Source organism: Rhinatrema bivittatum, chromosome 5, assembly GCF_901001135.1.
Source record: "Rhinatrema bivittatum chromosome 5, aRhiBiv1.1, whole genome shotgun sequence".
Lineage (NCBI taxonomy): Eukaryota > Metazoa > Chordata > Amphibia > Gymnophiona > Rhinatrematidae > Rhinatrema > Rhinatrema bivittatum.
In genome coordinates this window covers 242,534,894-242,543,181 of record NC_042619.1, presented here as the reverse complement: position 1 = coordinate 242,543,181, position 8,288 = coordinate 242,534,894, and positions in this window count along the sequence as shown.

The window sequence follows — 8,288 nt, the reverse complement described above, 5'->3', positions numbered from 1 at the left end:
ATGGGATCGAATCCTGATGTCTGAAAGCAAAATATTGACTGTATAGAAATGAGAAGAACATGTGTAGCAGACAGGGAAAGAGGGTAGCAGATCAGACATTATTTAGTAAAGAAGATATGTCTTGAAAAAGATCCTTGTGGCGTAGCAGATGCCCAGTGTAATTAATGTTTTATGAAATGAGAAAATCACAAATTCCTCATGAGAATGTAAACAGTAAAATGGCTGAGCTTCCACAAAACATGAAAAGCTTGTAATATGGTTAGCCAGGCCTTAATCCTTCTCCTATGCCTGCCCTTTCACAAAAATCATCACAATAAATACACATACAACTCAGTGGGATCACAGGCTGCAGCTTTATTACAAGTAACAACCAGGAGCCCGAGCCAGATATAAGATAGTAATCAACCCACAGCGTCCATTCACCACCAACCAGCCAACTGGACAGCTCCAGGCTACCCAGCCTGTAGTTTAACATCATTAATAATAACTGTACCCATGACCCCCACCACCTCCCAGTAAGGAGCCATGCAGACCCTCTCCACCATCCAGCAAGGAGCTGTACATGGATAAACTGCACCCAGCTGTTCTCACAGGAATTCCTGACATGACCACCATCAAGTCAGTCAGCCATTCAACACCAGGCAGAACTCCCAGTTGGCACGGGTTGCCCAGCTGCAACGATAAAACCATACCCAAACACAAGCAAAATGCGGGTAGGATGCAGCGGCTCAAGTGACAACAGGCACGTGTCACTTGCACCGTCACGCATGACCCCCAAAATGCTCAAACTCCACCCACTACCCGACAATACCAGCCCCCAGGAAACAATCTGTTTCCTGATTCGCAGTGGTTTAAATTCAAACCACTAACCCTAGCCTAACTGACTGGAAAAATCCAGTCACCACCAGCCCCCTTCCTCCACTAAGCCAGGCTTGTTCACAAAGCGAGCCTGGTTCCATATTACTATGGGCAGTCAGATACCAGACCTGCCTGCCTGCCCGCCCATCCATAATATGGGTAGCTAGGACTTCTGCTTCTCCCGCACCTGCCCTTTCACAAACATCATCACAATAAATACACATACAACTAAGTGGGATCAAACAGGCTGCATCTTTATTACAAATAACAACCAGGAGCCCGCGCCAGATATAAGATAGCAATCAATCCACAGCATCCATCTGCCACCGACCAGCAACATGGACACCACCAGGCTACCCAGCCTGTAGGTTAACATCATTAACAATAACCAGACCCACAACCCCCACTACCTCCCAGCAAGGAGCCATACATAGGACAACTGCACCCAGTTCTCACAGGAATTCCTGACATGACCATCATCAACAATCAACCCAATCGTATCACTGGTAAAACTATCAACATTTACTGGTCGCTGCCAAGTGTTATATGTAGGCCTCTCACTCACAGGGTCTGCATAGCGTATCAGACTCCTAATTAGGTACAAGGCCACCTTACTTTAATTGTAATATTTTTGTTAGAATTTTTTGAATTTTTTTGCACATTAAAACTGCCTCGTATCAGTTCTTCAGTAGATTTTTCATATATTATATTCCAAAGGTACGGGAGAAACAATAAGTACTTATCTCGCCAATTTTGGTTAGTCACCCGACACGCGCGTGTTTCGAACCATCGGTTCTGCTTCAGGGGAATTTTCTTCCGTATCCTGTCTCAAAGACGAACTTCTGGGTTTCCATTCCGCAAGTTGAGGCGTCCATCTCTCTTTTCTTGGCTCAATTACCACGATTTTAAATATTGCCGCGGCTTCCTTGCGCCGCGTCCATCTTTGAAAGGCACGCCGACTCGAGTGATCCTATTATAGCCCAGACCGGAACCTACGTCATTCCAAACAGTCTCCTTTCACGTCCGGTCCTCTCGTTTACTTTTCTATTTTGAGATACACAGACCCCACGGAAGTCACGTGGTAATTGAGCCAAGAAAAGAGAGATGGACGCCTCAAAGTCACGTGGTAATTGAGCCAAGAAAAGAGAGATGGACGCCTCAAACTTGCGGAATGGAAACCCAGAAGTTCGTCTTTGAGACAGGATACGGAAGAAAATTCCCCTGAAGCAGAACCGATGGTTCGAAACACGCGCGTGTCGGGTGACTAACCAAAATTGGCGAGATAAGTAGTTATTGTTTCTCCCGTACCTTTGGAATATAATATATGAAAAATCTACTGAAGAACTGATACGAGGCAGTTTTAATGTGCAAAAAAATTCAAAAAATTCTAACAAAAATATTACAATTAAAGTAAGGTGGCCTTGTACCTAATTAGGAGTCTGATACGCTATGCAGACCCTGTGAGTGAGAGGCCTACATATAACACTTGGCAGCGACCAGTAAATGTTGATAGTTTTACCAGTGATACGATTGGGTTGATTGTTGTGGGATACATTGAAGGTACACTGGAGTACAGTTGTATACGGGTAGAAGGTTGTGATTGATATGACCATCATCAAGTCAGCCAGTCATTCAACACCAGACAGAACCCCCAATTGATTCAGGGTACCCACCACAGGCACAGGTAGAAACTACTTGTGACCCCCAAAGGTGTGGCCAGGATCCCCATGAACAATGACTTCCAAGGCCTCCTGCAATGTATTCAGAAACAAGTCCAAAGCAATAAAGGACAGGTGGAGCCCCATCCCCTCCAAACAAACCCCCAGCCAGATCCCATGACCAAATCTAATATGATAACCCCCCATTGAAACCAGTCAAGTACCAATCTGCTGATTGGCCTTAGCTCAGCGGTGGCACCATATTTCCTTATCAATCTCAGCAGGCCTTGGAGTTATGTCAGACCAGCAAATTACAGCAGCAGGCAACAGAATTGAAATAGAGAGCAAGTCCTTTCTGACTATACTGATGAACTTGTGGCCAGACATCTTACTCCAATCATTACCCCCAGGATGAATAATCACCACATGTGGATGCCCAAAACAAACGAGCCTGCAACGCAGACAAGGAATCAGTTTATCCCAGTGCATCCCTCTACACCCCAGCCAAAAAAACAGTTATCCCATACCGCCGCATATCCAGCTGCATCCCGTAAGAACGCCCGCAAGCATGCGTATAGGCCCACACGATGTATGAATGGCCTACTATCCATGCAATAGTCCCTCAGCATGCCGAGCCTGCAAAGAGAAAACAATTACTATGATAAACACATTAAGAAGCTCCAGGATGAACATACCTGAAGGTGTCTGATTTCCACCGCCCAATTTTCTGAATTACACCGCCTGACAATCCAGAGGAAGCTGCCGACATTGCGACCCCAATCCGGAATGAATGAGTCCCGAACTGGTACTTAGTCAAAGGCCACAAGTCACAATGGACCAAAAATTGAGATCCTCAGCCGATTTAACTGGCAGATACAATACAAACTACTTACCATTGTTGCCAACTTAGCCAGCAATTTTTATTGTGAATTATCATCCACCTTGCATCTATATACTCCAGCTCGAGTCTTGCAACCCCAGAACCAAATGCTCTTACAGATACCTTCCCCAAAATCCACTAGACTGGTAATAACCTGCGAAAGATTCTTCTCCATAGCTGGCCCCATCATTTAGAACTCCCTGCCCAAATCCATATTATAACCGACTCTAAAGATTTCAAAAAAGTGCTGAAAACCCACTTATTCAAATGTGCCTTTCCAGATTAACTACCTTGATCTCATTCTTCTGATTCTACACTACCACCTTTTCATGTTCCCCTCCTCTTTGCTTCTCCCCCATCTCCTCTTTCTTTGTTTTGTTCATTTATTTGTAATTATTTTATATTCATTTTGTCTATTTTTAACTATAATTTTAAATTCTGTTTTAAAATATTATTAGTCATTTGTTAGTTTTATTCATTTTTCTCTTTATGTATGTTTCATTGTAAACCGCCCCGAACCTTGGAGGATGCGGTATATAAATATTTTAAATAAATAAATAAAAGCGATAGAATTAGTTACTGGACAGATCTGCAAGCTCAGAACAGCTGTGAGGACCTCCGAAGTACCCCTACCACCCTGATCAATTTTTGATCTAGGAATGTAAATAATAATGGAGTTGCTACCCAATGTAAAGTGTTGTGATAAGCCAGAAGACTCTTTAGTCGCCTTGGCAACAAGCTCACTAACTCAGAAAGCACCAAAAAAGGCAAGCACAAAGGGTAGATGGAACAGACAGCATTCATATTGCAAATCATAAATACTCAATAACACATCCCATAACCTAAGCAAGAAATCACGAGTAATGGGTAACTGTCTGTCCAATTCCTGCACTGTGCCCCGGGACCAACCCAGTAACAAGCAACGAACCAAAACTCTACCCATGGGAAAACCCCAACCGTGAACCCGCATAAAAAAAGGAAAACCCCCAATAATTGCCTGGAAATGGCAGCCTTCAAAACCCCATCAGCTTTCGCACTTTCAATAAAGACACACATCAGGAACAGGATCCCACTGCCAGTCCACAGTTGCAAGGATGGACACCACCTTGTCAGCTCCTTTCACATAACTGGTCCAAGTGGAAGGGGCTAGGGATGCCCGGAGCAGCTTCCATGCTTCCAGGAACCAAAGTTCCACAGAAAAGGTGGTACTGACGCTCCACACTGATCCTCCTCTGGAGCAAGCTTCCGAAATAAGGCCTGCTTGCAACAAGAAAAAGAAATAGCCAAAGCATTAGATACCCCAGGCACATGACGAGCCCAAACAGTAACATTCAACCCCATGCAATGCAGCACAGATTCCTGCAACAGGTCAGAAACTATAACATGCATTTTGCTGATCGCTTATTGATAACCTCCACCACAACTGGGTTATCACAACAGAAAACTACCTTCTTGTCCCTCGGACATGAGCCCTACAAAAAGACCAAGACCACTATTGGAAACAACTCCAAAAAGTTGATTTTTTTCATAGTACCGGAAGACTTCCAATCCTCCAGCCAAGAAACCGCAAACCAAGAACCTTGACAGGCACCGAAACCCATCGAATCCGCTGCATCAATGTTCAACTCCAAATCAAGATTAGACAATGACTCAGATTGCATAGCAAACAACCATTAAAGTCTAACAAGAAATGGTCCCATACATGCAAGTCCTCCTGCATCTTATGTGTAATTCGTATGCGATAATTGCTCTCTCACACCCACCATAGCGAAGGTTAACCTGCGCAGAAAAACTACCCATGGGAATCATGTGACATGCAAAATTCAAACTACCCACCAGGGATTGCATCTGTCACAAGGTCAACTTCTTACAAAGAAGTGCCCTCCCTACCAGACCCTTCAAAATCTCCACCTTCTCAGAAGGCAACCGCAAGATTATTTCCATTGAATTCAACTCGATCCCCATGAAGACCAATCGAGTGCCAGGCCCTTCGGTCTTGCCTTCAGCAATAGGATTACTGAAAGTAGAGGCAATATCTTGAAAGCACTGCAACTCCTCCGCACAGGCCATCGAAGACGCCTCACCAACAAACAAGAAGTCATCTATGTTCAATGTTCCTGCCCGTTCTGCAATTATCCAATGGACAAAAGTACTGAATGCCTCAAAATACGCACATGTGATTGAGCACCCTATAGGCAAGCATTTATCAAAATAGTATGCATCATTAAAGTGGAAACCCAACAACAGGAAACTCTCTGGATGAACTGGCAATAGCCGGAAGGCCGTCTCAATGTCCACCTTAGCCATCAAAGCCCCCGACCGCAACGCCGAACCTTTTTCACAGCCAAATCAAAGGAAGCATGCCACACAGTGCACAGTTCTCATGGAATAAAATCATTAACAGAATTACCCTCAGGAAACAAGAGATTATGAATCAGGTGAAATTTTCCAGGTTTCTTCTTTGGAACCATCGATAAAGGCGACAAAACCATTCCCTGGAACGGAGGTTTCGCAAAAGGGCCAGTGATTCTTCCCAACTCAATCTCCCCGTACAACTTGTCACTAATTACATGTGCCAGCTTCCGAGCTAAAGGACAATTTTGTCCACACCCCACCCCAACCGGTCCCGAAAAAGGGATCTGGAAACCAAATTCAAACCCATGAAACAAGAGAAGGGCAACCTCCACCTTCGGATACGCCTCTAACCAGGGCAACAAAGCAGCATCTCTAGTTGGTGTAGGAGCCTGACAAAATTTTGCAGCGGCCCCCTGCTAGCTGCATTTCCAGACTGCTTAGGATATTTGGAAACTGGATGGCTGGCTCCGCAACCCGAACACACATGCTGGATTTTGCAGTCAGGAAAGTTGCAGACAGAATGATTGAACTGCCAGCACACATCAAGGAGGCCAGTCCCAGATTGCCCTGGTGCGGGTCCCAACTGAAAGGACTACCTACCCGATCCACTAACTATTCCGCCCCCATTACCCCCAGAAGAGGACAAGACCTTGGTATTCATCTGGGTCAACCATTGCCCTATGTCCTGTGTGTCCCACGACATAAATTTGTTCTCCATCCAGTCGCAGAAATGCTCATCATAATTGAGCCAAGACCACCCCTCATACTCTCTGCTGGTGGCCAGAATAGCATCAGCATAAGCCAGAAGAGGACCATACTGTGAAGAATCGTGATGTCCAACCACACTAGCCAAACAAAGGATCTAATCCAATTAAGAACATTCCACGCCACCTTCTTTTGAGTCCCCAGGAATCGCTCGGCACTCCCCTTCTTCTTCTCCCTCCTCGGCCTTCCAGTAGCTGAAAAATATCTATATACTTACGCTGCCTAATTTTCTTCCTAAGGGACTTAGGTACATCCACAATTCAGAAAAGGTTACTAGCGCAGGCGCCCCTCTACCAGCCCCTTTTTCCCCTGGCCCCACTACAGCTACAGGTGAAAGAACTGAAAAACCAGAAGATGAAGAAGAGGACGAGGAATCAGAAGAGCTGGACCTAGCACGCTGTTTCTTCAACTTGTCCCACCTCTTTACCTCCAAAGAATCATCTGCCTTACCCCCAGCAGCCAACGACTCTTCTACTGCACCCCCTCCAACAGATGACTGTAGATACAGCAAACAGATTGAGAAGAAACCTCAACCCCTCTACCAAGATCACTGGATGACTCACCATGCCGATCACTGCCAAGGTCGGTCTCTCTGGAAGCTGGGATCGAAGTACCAGACGTATTAGACGCCAGGCCATTCTGCCATCTTTCCCATCGTGAGGAACCTGGACCATCCAAGGACTCATGGGATGGATGCACCTGCAAAGGAAAAGGAGCAGCCGAACAGCAGGCCCAAAAGACCCTGCCGAACCTGGATCCTCAACGGACTCCCAAGAAAAATCAGCAAAAGGGCCCCAACCCATCGAGTAACCCGGAGCAGCCCACCAAGAACCCTGACCCGAGGAACCAGGAGTGGCTCCACCCACATCAAAACTTTTCAGCCAAAAACCCAGTTGCCCCCACACAGAGAAGGAAACCTCCCATGGAGGCAAGGCCCCAACCAAGGAGCTGAGGGACCCTGTCCCCAGCTGAAAAGAATGGTCCCCAGTTATCCCAGGAACCTCTAAAATTGTTATTTTCTGTTATTTATTTAGGAGAGTAGTGGGTGGATCCTTGGGCTGGTGGCAGATGACCACGCCCCCGGGGGAAGAGCCCGAGAGGGACCACCGGTCAGGCTCAAAGTCAGGAGACAAACGCACACTAGTTCTTTTATTTAGACAGTATACTGAACCACCAGAGATGGCAGTAGTGAGCTGGTAAGCTCAGCTGGGCTGTAGTCCCTCAGATACTGGAACAGTGATACCTGGAGGCTGAGCTGAAGAGAGACTAAGAAATAGTGAGTAGGCAGGGTATGCAAATGGTAACACTCACACAACATCCCAATGAAGGCCAGGAGCTGGAAAGTATAGGCCCTCGAGGAGCGAGTACTTGGTTCCAGGGAAAGCTCAGAGAGAAAGATGGTAACTCACTGATGTAGCTGATATAGTTGGTAGTGATGACTTCCAGGCAGAAGAGTATACGAAGCAAGTCTGGGATCAGGGCCCTCGAGGAGCGAGTACCGGTTCCACACTCTCGCCTGAAAAAACAAGGAGAGAGCGAGGCCCCCGAGGAGCGGGTACCTCTGGTAAGTCCGAGGAGGCAGAGTAGCTTGGGTAGCGAAACTCTTGCTAACTCGATGTGTTAGCAAATTCTGAGACCTTAAATATCCGTCGCGCCACACGCGTGCCCCTAGGCCTCCAGGAAACATGGCGGTTGCAGCGTCGAGCCGGTCCAGGAACGCCTGAGGACAAGTGGCAGGAGAATGCCACGGCAGCCAATCTTCCCGCGGACGG